Consider the following 14,766-nt stretch of genomic DNA (forward strand, 5'->3'; position numbering starts at 1 on the left):
ATCAAATTCTTGAAATTTCATCGTTTGAAAAGATATCAACTGATGCTTAGAAAGTATCTAATTCAGTCTCTAACATGGTATGCAGATTTCTGTGTACAGTCTCAGACAAGTGGCAATCCCAATGCTGCCTAAACACATTCAGAGACAGAAAAACCAAGGTTTAAATGGACAGTTCGTTTCTTCTTCAGAAAGCTCTGTTTGCTTTTTAGAAAATTCTACTGTACTGAATCAAAATTTAAGTTCCCATAATCCCTTCTCATTGATGTTAGCTCTGTCCTTTAGAATTAAATGAGAAAGTAACTTCTACTTATAGATCTGCAAATGTTGAAATAGTTGCTCTATTATTTCTTCTAGGCCTAATAGAATTACTTTTTTAAACTTATTTTTTATAGTTTGTATTGCCATGGCTTATAGTTTCATTGCCTATACAAATATGTGTTTACCAATAATATTGTTTACTTTCGCTTTAGCATCATATAAAACCATCTAATTATGTGAAGTAGTCTGCATTTTACTTTCATGAATTACTACATCTCTAATATTCTTCTATATTGGTTAAATGTAATTTTAGTTATTACATTTTCCTTGCTGTATCATATTACATCATGTGAATATACAACAATATATTGCCATTTTTGTTATATTTTGCAGTTACAAGAACAGTTTTCAAGTTTTTGCAGTTATGCAGAGTGATTCTGTATATTTTGGTACACTGTACAAGGCTTTCTGCTTGATATAAACCTAGAAGTGTAACGTGCAATTGCTAGGTCTTTGGCTAAGCCAATATTCAGCGAATATGGATTCTGAGCTTCATATGGAATATTATCCATTATCAGCTGCTGATTGCCAAGTCAACAATGCTTCAATTTTGCTATTTCTGTGAGTATATCTGTATTTCAAAATAAGTGTAACCGTGTTCACTACACTTAGGGAGAAAATGTCCACAGGAATGATGCAACATTACAATCCATGACTCTACACTTTTAAACAAATGGGGACTCTTTTATGATAGAGAGGCTTCTTTTGAATAATACTTAAATGACACAATACTCTATTATTAAAGTAATAAAAAAGCCACAAAATAATTTCTTTAAAACATACTGAAATTGAAAAGGTTAAAGGATACTAAGCCACATAAATCAGGGCTTTGTGATCTCTGATCTCCTTCACGCAAATTTCTTCTCCTTTACATTGTTCTTTTCTTTCCTGAGACATAGCCCACTTACTGCTATGTTTCCTACCTTCACTATCTAATCAATAATCTATTGAAAATAATATATTGAAATTTATTGAAAATAAAAGCCGTTGAATAGAATGAAGTCAAAGACAAAGTTCTTTATTAAATGCCCTCATGCTGATACTGACCTATTCATTAATATCCTACAGACATTCATAGGAACTGCCTATTAAATTAGCTAAGCATATTGTAAGAGAGACAATATTTTAAATTTTTCCAGTGGGGAATCTAACAAATGTTCTAGCTAAATTCAGGATTCATTATATTAAAAATAGGGCCATGATTTCCAAGTGTAATATCTAACAATTAAATATGCTTTGGAGTATTTATTCTTAAGGAACACATTCTGATTCTTGGATCTTCACCTAACTAGATACATGAATAAAGCTTCTAATAAGTCATTGTATTGCTTATGAATTGCTATAACAATTTTCAATTTTAAGAATTTCTTAATTTTGAAATTCTGGACTCCTGTCAACTTGCCTCCTAATACCTTTTATGCAAGATTTACAAAGATTTGACAGCAACCATTTATCAAAATGATCTAAAATATTATTTAAGGTTGTGGAATTAAAGATCATGGGAGAAAGATTATTTGAAATAGCTATATCAATTCAAAATATATTAATTTATTTATCTCCTATGTAGGTCCTTCCCTTTGGTCCTATCGTAGAATGTGTATATGTAGTAACAATACAAGATCTCCATCTTTGAGATATTTTATTAAGTGAAAAAAAGGAGCATAATATATAGAATGGGATATCTACATTTATAGATACAGATATACATTGATCATAATAGTGTCTCATTGCCTTTTGGAAAGAGTTGAGAATAAATTATGACAGAATATTTAAACATTTGAATTCTTTGTGAAAGAATGAGAAATTTACAATTGAATGTTAATTGCTATAAATTCCACTTCAGCATTAAATTTAAATGCAAAATAGTATTTGGATAATTTAAAAGTGCTCAAAAAGCAAGTTAAATGAGGGTAGGATTATAAAAAATAAGGTACATAGAATTTTATGGGAAAATGAGAAAAAACAAAACAAAACAAGATGGACCAAAATAGATTCATTGAGTCTAGAATAAAGAGGAAAAAAATTAGATTTTAAAATAAAGGGAAGCATTTCCTTTACTTATAGATGAAGGGTGTGGAATCCATCCTTATGGAATTAATTATAAAATAAGATGCAGGTTTGATAGTTGTTTCAGTATTAAAGTTAATAAGATCCTGCACTCCAATACTCATAGCAGTGTTATTTACAATAGCCAATAATATAAGCAATCCAAGTGTTCATCAACAGATGAATGGATAAAGAAGATGTGGTGTATATATATATTTGTAGTATATAGATATATATAGTATATAGTATATATAGTATATATGTGTATATATATATATATATAGCATATAGTATATATAGTATATAGTATATATGTGTATATATATATAGTATATATATATACCTATAAATAGGTATATATAGTACATATATATAGTATATATATATATATATAGTATATATAAGTTTGTGTGTATATATATATATACACACACCAATATATTATATATATATATATATATACACATATACTGTGGAAAATTCTGAAAGATGGGAATACCAGACCACCTGACCTGCCTTTTGAGAAATCTGTATGCAGGTCAGGAAGCAACAGTTAAAACTGGACATAGAACAACAGACTGGTTCCAAATAGGAAAAGAAGTATATCAAGGCTGTATATTGTCACCCTGCTTATTTAACTTATAGCAGAGTACATCATGAGAAACACTGGGCTGGAAGAAGCACAAGCTGGAATCAAGACTGCTGGGAGAAATCTCAATAACCTCAGATATGCAGATGACACCAGCCTTATAGCAGAAAGTGAAGAGGAAGTAAAAAGCCTCTTGATGAAAGAGAAAGAGGAGAGTGAAAACATTGGCTTAAAACTCAACATTCAGAAAACAAAGATCATGGCATCTGGTCCCATCACTTCATGGCAAATAGATGGGGAAACAATGGAAACAGTGTCAGACTTTATTTTGGGGGGCTCCAAAATCACTTCAGATGGTGACTGCAGCCATGAAAGTAAAAGACGCTTACTCCTTGGAAGGAAAGTTATGACCAACATAGATAGCATATTGAAAAGCATAGACATTACTTTGCCAACAAAGGTTTGTCTAGTCAAGGCCATGGTTTTTCCTGTAGTCATGTATGAATGCGAGAGTTAGACTGTGAAGAAAGCTGAGCGCTGAAGAATTGACGTTTTTGAACTGTGGTGTTGGAGAAGACTCTTGAGACTCCGTTGGACTGCAAGGAGATCCACCCAGTCCATTCTAAAGGAGATCAACCCTTGGTGTTCTTTGGAAGGAATGATGCTAAAGCTGAAACTCCAATACTTTGGCCACCTCATGTGAAGAGTTGACTCATTGGAAAAGACTCTGATGCTGGCAGGGATTGGGGGCAGGAGGAAAAGGGGACCACAGAGGATGAGATGGCTGGATGGCATCACCGACTCAATGGATGTGAGTTTGAGTGAACTCCGGGAGATGGTGATGGACAGGGAAGCCTGCTGTGCTGCTATTTATGGGATCGCAAAGAGTTGGACATGACTGAGTGACTGAACTGAACTGAACTGAACTGATACCAAAAAATTGGATGAACCTAGAAAGTATTATGCTTTTTTTTTTTTTTGCAAGTATTATGGTTAATTAAACAGGTCAGACAAAGAAAGACAAAAGTATGTCATCTCTTATATGTAGAAACTAAAAAATAAAGCAAATGGATATAACAAGACAGAAACAGGCCTACAGTATAGAGAACAAACTAGTGGATACCATTGTTAAGAGGGAAGGAGAGAGAGGCAAGCTAAGGGTATAGCATTAAGAGATACAAACTACTATATATTAAATATATAAGTAACAAGGGTATATTGCACAGCAGAGGGAAATACAGCCATTATTTTGTAATAACTTTAAATGAAATATAGTCTATATAATATTGAATCACAATGTTGAACACTTGCCTAATATAATATTGTATCAATTATGCTTGAATTTAAAAAGCCCAGAAGATTCTAAGATATAGGTAGAATTTTAGAAGAAATTAACAAACTAATTATATGTGTATGTTACTATCCTTATGCCCATTGGAACTGTTATTAAGGCCCTAATTATTATTAATAGGAAATGGTTTCTCAGCGGTCTCTATAAGATCCTTTTCAAAAATTGCATTTGTCTTCAGCATCGCTAAATTTTTTGCTGTGCAACATACATATTATACTTCCCTTTTAATACATGCTTTCATATTAAAATGTAAAACACATCAGACATATTTTCAAGTATGTCAAAGTTAATCAATACAAACTTAATTTTTATTTATTTGTGTGTCCAGTCTTATTAAATCTAAATGTTTATGGGTAGAAAAATATACATAAGAATTACATATTTTAAAGGTATTTTTATGTTTGCCATTAAGAATATCTTTAAACCAAGTAAACATCATCCAATTTTAAATGAATGCTTTCTGTTTTTAGTTTATCATTATAAATGCACATGCAGGAAAACATCAAATTCTTTGTAATTCTCACTAGCATTGATAATTCAATTAACCATTTAAAATAAGAGTTACATTGAAACTACTGAACTACTGAACTTAACCAGTAATTTCCTACTCTAATAGTCCATTCTTCATTGTTTTAAATTAAGAAATGAGAATTTGCTTTTGTAAGATACTCTACTTAGCAATCTGCAGATTAAAATAATGAGTCTTAAGGTCATTGCCATTATAGGCTAAGAAGAGAAAAATATACCTAAATATTAACACAATATCAAGTGATTCAGTTACAAGTAGTAAAAATTAGAAATTCTATCATAAACAGAAAATGATTAAGCCTGGAAAAATAACTAGTATTTAGTTATACATGAAATATAGAACAATTCATTTAATGCTAAAACCGTACAATATGTAATTTGATACCCTTTAGCTTTTTAAGGCTGTTAAATGCCTTGAAATTGCCTAAGTTCATCATAGCAAATGTTAATTATCATTATTCAATATAAATACAAGACTGGACTTTGGAATGAGATTCAAGGTTGATATTGTCTTTAAAAACTATGTGAACTGTTGCAGGTGAATCTTTTCAAAGATTAATTTTTTAAAGAGTGAAAAATATATAGTATATATTTTGAAGTGGTCTTGTGATAATTACAGAAAATCATGCCTAAGTCTCTCATCCCTCTGTCTGAGCCAGAGTAAGCACTCAGGAAATTAGATATTGCTATTACTATTCCTGTCACTAGTGAAAATTAAAAATAATTCAACATTAGGCCATAGAACTTTGGACAGGATAGAGTTTGCCTACATAGCTCAAGGCATAGGAATGTCAAATTTTCTTAAAATGGATTATATATCTATATGTTTCTGATGCATTTTAATGCACAAGAAATAACTTTTATATATTTCATGAAGTGTATTATTAATCTTTTGAAACATGATGGTGACAGTCAATTTTTTTGTCACTATCTATTTTGAAATATTGGTAGACTGACTTTAAATTTGCCTTTCTTTTATATTACCATAAGTACCCCCACCACTATGGATGCTTCTGTCTCTTATATTGGGGAAAGGAAACTCATTTACATTTTTCCATTTTCTGTTCTGCCATTTTCTGTTTTCAAATACTCCTCATTTGAGAAACTCACTACTCACTAATTTTGCATTTTAGTGGCCAAGTAAAAGCAACCATAGCTCTGTAAAAATCCCTTCCTTGCAAGTGTTTCCACTCTTTTCCTGAATATTCTCAATATGCATATAAAGATTTTCTTTTTTAAATTCAGTCTTAGATTTTTTTGTATATATATTTCTCTGGAAGGAAAATATTTCTGCTGGTAATAAATGAATCTAACATGGAGTTTCTCTATGTGACCTGCTGCATATAAAGCATCCCTGGATTTCCAAGACATGGGAGATGAGAAAACAATAAGGAAGGAGAACAGAGAAAGGAGACAGCAACTTCTGATCACCCGTTCTTATCCTTGTTTTTATTGTAAACTAAGAGCAGTCAAATTATTCTTTAATTCATTGTAACATCACCAAGAGATCATCCATTTCTCTTTTAATAGGTTCTACTGACAAAACACTTTATCCCAAAGCTGTAAGTGATAGAAATGCATTTAAAGTACTATTGAGTTAATATTTTATTTTATTTTATTTTTTTGCATTCTTTTAATTTTATTTTTAAACTTTACAATATTGTATTAGTTTTGTCAAATATCGAAATGAATCTGCCACAAGTATACCCGTGTTCCCCATCCTGAACCCTCCTCCCTCCTCCCTCACCATACCATCCCTCTGGGTCGTCCCAGTACACGAGCCCCAAGCATCCAAAATCGTGCTTCGAACCTGGACTGGCGACTCGTTTCATACATGATATTATACATGTTTCAATGACATTCTCCCAAATCTCCCCACCCTCTCCCTCTCCCACAGAGTCCATAAGACTGATCTATACATCAGTGTCTTTTGCTGTCTCATACACAGGGTTATTGTTACCATCTTTCTAAATTCCATATATATGCATTAGTATACTGTATTGGTGTTTTTCTTTCTAGCTTACTTCACTCTGTATAATAGGCTCCAGTTTCATCCATCTCATTAGAACTGATTCAAATGTATTCTTTTTAATGGCTGAGTAATACTCCATTGTGTATACCATAGATTGCTTATCCATTCATCTGCTGATGGGCATCTAGGTTGCTTCCATGTCCTGGCTATTATAAACAGTGCTGTGATGAACATTGGGGTACACGTGTCTCTTTCCCTTCTGGTTTCCTCAGTGTGTATGCCCAGCAGTGGGATTGCTGGATCATAAGGCAGTTCTATTTCCAGTTTTTTAAGGAATCTCCACACTGTTCTCCATAGTGGCTGTACTAGTTTGCATTCCCACCAACAGTATAAGAGGGTTCCCTTTTCTCCACACCCTCTCCAGCATTTATTGCTTGTAGACTTGTGGATTGCAGCCATTCTGACTGGCATGAAATGGTACCTCATAGTGGTTTTGATTTGCATTTCTCTGATAATGAGTGATGTTGAGCATCTTTTCATGTGTTTGTTAGCCATCTGTATGTCTTCTTTGGAGAAATGTCTATTTAGTTCTTTGGCTCATTTTTTGATTGGGTCATTTATTTTTCTGGAGTTGAGCTGTAGAAGTTGCTTCTATATTTTTGAGATCAGTTGTTTCTCAGTTGCTTCATTTGCTATTATTTTCTCCCATTCTGAAGGCTGCCTTTTCACCTTGCTAATAGTTTCCTTTGTTGTGCAGAAGCTTTTAAGTTTAATTAGGTCCCATTTGTTTATTTTTGCTTTTATTTCCAATATTCTGGGAGGTGTGTCATAGAGGATCCTGCTGTGATGTATGTCGGAGAGTGTTTTGCCTATGTTCTCCTCTAAGAGTTTTATAGTTTCTGGTCTTACGTTGAGATCTTTAATCCATTTTGAGTTTATTTTTGTGTATGGTGTTAGAAAGTGTTCTAGTTTCATTCTTTTACAAGTGGTTGACCAGTTTTCCCAGCATCACTTGTTAAAGAGATTGTCTTTAATCCATTGTATGTTCTTGCCTCCTTTGTCAAAGATAAGGTGTCCATATATGTGTGGATTTATCTCTGGGCTTTCTATTTTGTTCTATTGATCAATATTTCTGTCTTTGTGCCAGTACCATACTGTCTTGATAACTGTGGCTTTGTAATAGAGCCTGAAGTCAGGTAGGTTGATTCCTCCAGTTCCATTCTTCTTTCTCAAGATCGCTTTGGCTATTTGAGGTTTTTTGTATTTCCATACAAATTGTGAAATTATTTGTTCTAGCTCTGTGAAGAATACCGTTGGTAGCTTGATAGGGATTGCATTGAATCTATAAATTGCTTTGGGTAGTATACTCATTTTCACTATATTGATTCTTCCAGTCCATGAACATGGTATATTTCTCCATCTATTAGTGTCCTCTTTGATTTCTTTCACCAGTGTTTTATAGTTTTCTATATATAGGTCTTTAGTTTCTTTAGTAGAATGAAAGAAATCTTAAAAATTAGAGCAGAAATAAATGCAAAAGAAACAAAAGAGACCATAGCAAAAACCAACAAAGCCAAAAGCTGGTACTTTAAAAGGATAAATAAAATTGACAAACCATTAGCCAGACTCATCAAGAAACAAAGGGAGAAAAATCAAATCAATAAAATTAGAAATGAAAATGGAGAGATCACAACAGACAACACAGAAATACAAAGGATCATAAGAGACTACTATCAACAATTATATGCCAATAAAATGGACAACGTGGAAGAAATGGACAAATTCTTAGAAAAGTGCAACTTTCCAAAACTGGACCAGGAAGAAATAGAAAATCTTAACAGACCCATCACAAGCACGGAAATTGAAACTGTAATCAAAAATCTTCCAGCAACCAAAAGCCCAGGTACAGACGGCTTCACAGCTGAATTCTACCAAAAATTTAGAGAAGAGCTAACACCTATCCTGCTCAAACTCTTCCAGAAAATTGCAGAGGAAGGTGAACTTCCAAACTCATTCTATGAGGCCACCATCACCCTAATACCAAAACCTGACAAAGATCCCACAAAAAAAGAAAACTACAGGCCAATATCACTGATGAACATAGATGCAAAAATCCTTAACAAAATTCTAGCAATCAGAATCCAACAACACATTAAAAAGATCATACATCATGATCAAGTGGGCTTTATCCCAGGGATGCAAGGATTCTTCAATATCCACAAATCAATCAATGTAATACATCACATTAACAAATTGAAAAATAAAAGCCATATGATTATCTCAATAGATGCAGAGAAAACCTTTGACAAAATTCAACATCCATTTATGATAAAAACTCTTCAGAAAGCAGGAATAGAAGGAATGTACCTCAACATAATAAAATCTATATATGACAAACCCACAGCAAACATTATCCTCAATGGTGAAAAATTGAAAGCATTTCCTGTAAAGTCAGGAACAAGACAAGGGTGCCCACTTTCACCATTACTGTTCAACATAGTTTTGGAAGTTTTGGCCACAGCAATCAGAGCAGAAAAAGAAATAAAAGGAATCCAAATTGGAAAGGAAGAAGTAAAACTCTCACTATTTGCAGATGACATGATCCTCTACATAGAAAACCCTAAAGACTCCACCAGAAAATTTCTAGAACTAATCAATGATTATAGTAAAGTTGCAGGATATAAAATCAACACACAAAAATCCCTTGCATGCCTATACACTAATAATGAGAAAACAGAAAGAGAAATTAAGGAAACAATTCCATTCACCATTGCAACGGAAAGAATAAAATACTTAAGAATATATCTATCTAAAGAAACTGAGTTAATATTTTAGAAAAGGAGATAAAATGTCCTTTCCTTTCCTCCGAAAGCATTGCCTTTCAGATCTATCAAATGAAAAAGAATATTTGGTTTTAATAATCTCTGCAGGTAGGTTAAGATCACAAATTTGTTTCTTTCTTCTTTTTGTTTGAATCTTTTTATTTTATCCTCTTTTAAAGATGCATGAAGTTGTTCTGAAAGCATAACAAGCTTTGGAGACAATCAAATCTGTAGTGGAATTTGACTTTACTATTCTAACCATTGGAGAAGGCAATGGCAGCCCACTCCAGTACTCTTGCCTGGAAAATCCCATGGATGGAGGAGCCTGGTAGGCTGCAGTCCATGGGGTCGTTAGGAGTCGGAAATGATTGAGCAACTTAACTTTCATTTTTCACTTTTATGCATTGGAGAAGGAGGGCAACCCACTCCAGTGTTCTTGCCTAGAGAATCCCAGGGATGGGGGAGCCTGGTGGGCTGCCATCTCTGGGGTCGCACAGAGTCAGACACGACTGAAGTGAAAGCAGCAGCAGCAGCATTCTAACCATTATGATATTTCAAGAGAGTGCCTTAAATTCTAGCTTAGATAAATGCTTTGATAACAAAATAGTTGTAGTGAAAATTTTACAAACATGTTGCTTCAAGGTTAAGAATAAAAAGAGTGTTTTCTTCCAGCACATTATGCTGCTGCTGCTGCTAAGTAGCTTCAGTAGTGTCCGACTGTGTGTGACCCCAGAGACAGCAGCCCACGAGGCTCCCGTCCCTGGGATTCTCCAGGCAAGAACACTGGAGTGGGTTGCCCTTTCCTTCTCCAGTACATGAAAGTGAAAAGTGAAAATGAAATCGCTCAGTCGTGTCCAACTCTTAGCGACCCCATGGACTGCAGCTCACCAGGCTCCTCTGCCCATGGGATTTTCCAGGCAAGAGTACTGGACTGGGTCGCCAGACTTCTATTCAAATGAAAATATCTGAAAAGAGTAAAATGTACTGTTACCAGATTTTTGATAGAATGGTCTAAGGATTGAATGTTATTTTTAGAAGCATCAATAAATCTTCCAGCAACAACAAATCATTAATGCAGAGAAGCAAGCTTTTCTTTCTTTTGTTATTTTCCTATAATCATGCGAAGTTCATTTTCAGTTGCTGAGTGAGAAATTTCTTCAAGAAATGGCACATCTCCCACCACAACAGTAGTGAAAAGATTTTTTTTTTCTGATTAATGATATGTTCATAGCATTTTTATTCAATTCAAAATGGAAACAAGCAAAATGAAAATATTAATTCAGTAAATCTCAGGTAAATGTGATTGAATAATTTAAAAGTCAAATAATGAAACACATTTAAAATATGCATTCCTTTTTTTGATGTGGATCATTTATAAAGTCTTTATTGAATAATTATAACATTGTTTCTGTTTTATGTTTGTTTGTTTGTTTGTTTTTTTTGCTTCAAGGCATGTGGGATCTTGGCTCTCCAAACAAGGATCATACCTGCACTCCCTGCATTGGAAGGTGAAATCTTAACGACTGGACCACCACAAAAGTCCCATGAAATAATATAAAGAATATGTTCTTTAACATACCAACTCAAAAATATTTACTGAGTACTTGTTGACTGATATTGTAAAACTCAAGGGAGTGTAAGGATGAATTAGACATAGCTCAGATTTGAAGTGACTGACAGGTGAGAGCAACATGAAAATAGCTCAATGTTACAGGTGCTCTGATTACATAATCTAGAGTGTAACATCTTAAGGAAGAGAGTGGAAACTGGGAAAAAGCTATACTTTAGGAAAAGGGACAGAAATACTTGTGAAGACACACCTCAGAGACACAGTCCATTAACTTCTGACTTCATCAGGGTATAAGACACTTCCATCCCTACTCCACATAAATTGCCACTCTGCCAGCAAATCTCCAGCATAGAAACTGTGAACTAAAGCTGAATGATATACAAGGTACAGACTTTCTTTGCAGAGCAGTAAAAGGAATCCATAAAACCAACAGAGGAGACACAAACAAGGACCACAGAGAACAATTAAAATCTCTGGTACTTACAGCTGTGATAACATTAAACACAGTTGAACACCTATCCAGATTAATATAAATCTGCCTGACTTTGGAGGCCTATTTACTTAATTACCTTTTGACTATGCTCTTTAGCCTGAAATTCACAATCTGCAAACTATATATATACCTTTGCCGAACATGTTTCTTGTAAGTTGTACTAATAGAGAACCAAGTAGACACTAGAAAACAGGAGAGAGAAGAAAGAACTTGGTCCTTCATATTTACTAGTTTGTGTGTGTGTGTGTGTGTGTGTGTGTGTGTGTGTGTGAGCTTGCCCCAGTAGGAGAGATTTGTAGTGTTAGTTGCTCAGCCGTGTCTGACTCTTTGCAAACCCATGGACTGTAGCCCATCAGGTTCCTCTATCCATTGAACTCTCCAGGTAAGAATACTGAAGTGAGTTGCCATTCCCTTCTCCAGGGAATCTTCCTAACTCAGGGAAGATTCCAGGTCTCATATTTGTTTCCTGACTCTGGGTCTCCTGCACTGCTGACAGATTCTTCACTGTCTGAGACACACAGGGTATTGGGTTCAGTTAAATTATTTCACCAAGCATTTCCAGAATCAGTCTCACCGGACAGCCTCAGAATTACCAGAATGTGGACAGCACTGTGTCAACAGACCAACCGATTTCCTCTTCTGAGCGCCTGAATTATCAACAGAGACCTGATTTTCCCCTAACCCGCTCTGTTCTGATAATCCTAAGCTTTCCCCATTGTATTGCCTCAATATAGACTTTTTGTTCTATATGAATGACAAACTATCTCCTTATACATTAACTCCTTTTGTGGACCATCTAGTGGACTTTATATTTTTCTGATTGTGCCCAAACTATATTTTTCTGACTGTGCTTAATAAATTTTCTAAAAATTGAGAAAAGCAACAACCCAATTAAGCTCCAGAGGAAGATATGAACAAACAAGTCAAAGAAAAAGAAACACAAATGATGTATAAACAAATATGAGAAAATGTTCAGCTTCATTTAAACTAAGGCAAAGCAATTAACATTACCATTAGCTGAAATTTCTTATTTAGCAGCTTGCTAAAAATTTGAAACTGGAAATATATACTATATATAAGGTTGTGGATTAATAGTAACCTGATGTATGTCTGGTAAATATGCAAAATGTAACAATTCCTTTGGAGAAGAGTTTGGCATTTTCTAGCAGAGTTATCTAAGACTCTACCCTTTGATCAAGAAATCTGACTTCTAGCAATCTACTCCCAAATTACTCTGGGACAACTATGAAAAGATTAATGAACAAAAATATTCTCTGCAACTCTACTGGTAATGATAAAACTCTTGGGGGAAAAAAAAAAAAACCCATACACCTAAAGGAAAAAGTTGAATATATTTTTATGTAGCTGCCAAAAGGAAAAAAGATCACTGTGTACTGCTATACACTATTTCCAGGATATATTGTCCAAAAAAGCAAAACAATATATTCCAAAAACATGAACTCAAGTATAAAAAATTTTATACAAATATATATATATATATATATATATAAATTTATGTTGTTTGAAAAGTACAGTGAAGACATAAACCAAACTATCCCAAATGCTTACACGTAGAAGCAGGGATAAACAAAAGAGGATCTTTTTTAATGTAATAGTTATATAGGTTTTATTCTAAATCATGGTAGTTTTACATAGTTATAAAGATAGTAATATTCAAAATGAAAACAAAACAATTGTATTTCACACTGTGGCATCAGATCAGATCAGTTGCTCAGTCGTATCCGACTCTTTGCTACCCCATGAATCGCAGCACGCCAGGCCTCCCTGTCCATCACCAACTCCCAGAGTTCACTGAGACTCACGTCCATCGAGTCAGTGATGCCATCCAGCCATCTCATCCTCTGTTGTCCCCTTCTCATCCTGCCCCCAATCCCTCCCAGCATCAGGGTTTTTTCCAATGAATCAACTCTTTGCATGAGGTGGCCAAAGTACTGGAGTTTCAGCTTTAGCATCATTCCTTCCAAAGAACAATTATTCTGATGATGTTAAAACATAGTATTTTGGTTGTAAAACTAAGATATATCTTAAGAGAAAGATGGAAAAACCTTAAACTGTATTGAGTAGCTGTGTTCTTAGTAATAATATTGCTATTACTGAAAAATTACCGTGTATTATGTGTACACATATGCTATGGATGTGTATAAGAAAATGAATTGTTAAAAAATACATCACAAGCTATGCAGTCTTTAATCTGAGTAGGAAATGCCAGTATGAAGTCATGATGCATTTTCCTGACAAACATCATTTATTTTACCTATTTCTGTAACTGAAAATCATGAGAATCAATTAATTATTTAGTCACAATAAGGAACAACACCACCAAGGATGTGATCTCTAAATAGAACTTTCCATTAAAAGGAATGGAGACTCCTTGGGGGGAAAAATGGTTGGTTACAAATCTGGGTCAGGAAATATAAATATAAGCCTGCCAGAGAGCAGGAGGCTACCAAAATTCAGACCACCATCAACAATGACTGTAAAAGAGCACTTGTTGAAAGGTTAATGGAGAACATTATAATGGTCTGAGAAAATGGCAACACCTTAACCCATTCATAAATGCTAACATCATTGAAAATAAGATGGCCAGACATTGCTTCATGGTGAGAAGTAATAAAGGTATATTGCATCACTTACGCAGTATTTTCCAGAAGAATTAAACCTGAATCTAATCAACACTGAAAATAGCACCATGCTACAAGAAATGCTAGGGGAAAAAAAATATGTTAAAGTACATAGTAAAGATTGAAGTCAAGTTTGAAATGTGGGGGTACTGTTGAGAGATATTTCTATTATAAATATGTATAGTATAATCAGGCAATTATGAATATACATGTATTATTACATATTCATATATAAAGCCATATATTGTTTATGCAACATATGGTTTTTATACATAATAAAATTCTTCATAGAAATAATAAATACCAATTTATTATGTTATTATTTCTGAGAAAAAAGAAAAAATCATATCAGGGAAGATTATTCATTGAACTTTACTCACGCATTAGTTTTCTTCTTGAGAAATATTACATCTGAATATTATCTATCCCCAATTT

This window comes from Bos indicus x Bos taurus, chromosome 28, assembly GCF_003369695.1.
Source record: "Bos indicus x Bos taurus breed Angus x Brahman F1 hybrid chromosome 28, Bos_hybrid_MaternalHap_v2.0, whole genome shotgun sequence".
Lineage (NCBI taxonomy): Eukaryota > Metazoa > Chordata > Mammalia > Artiodactyla > Bovidae > Bos > Bos indicus x Bos taurus.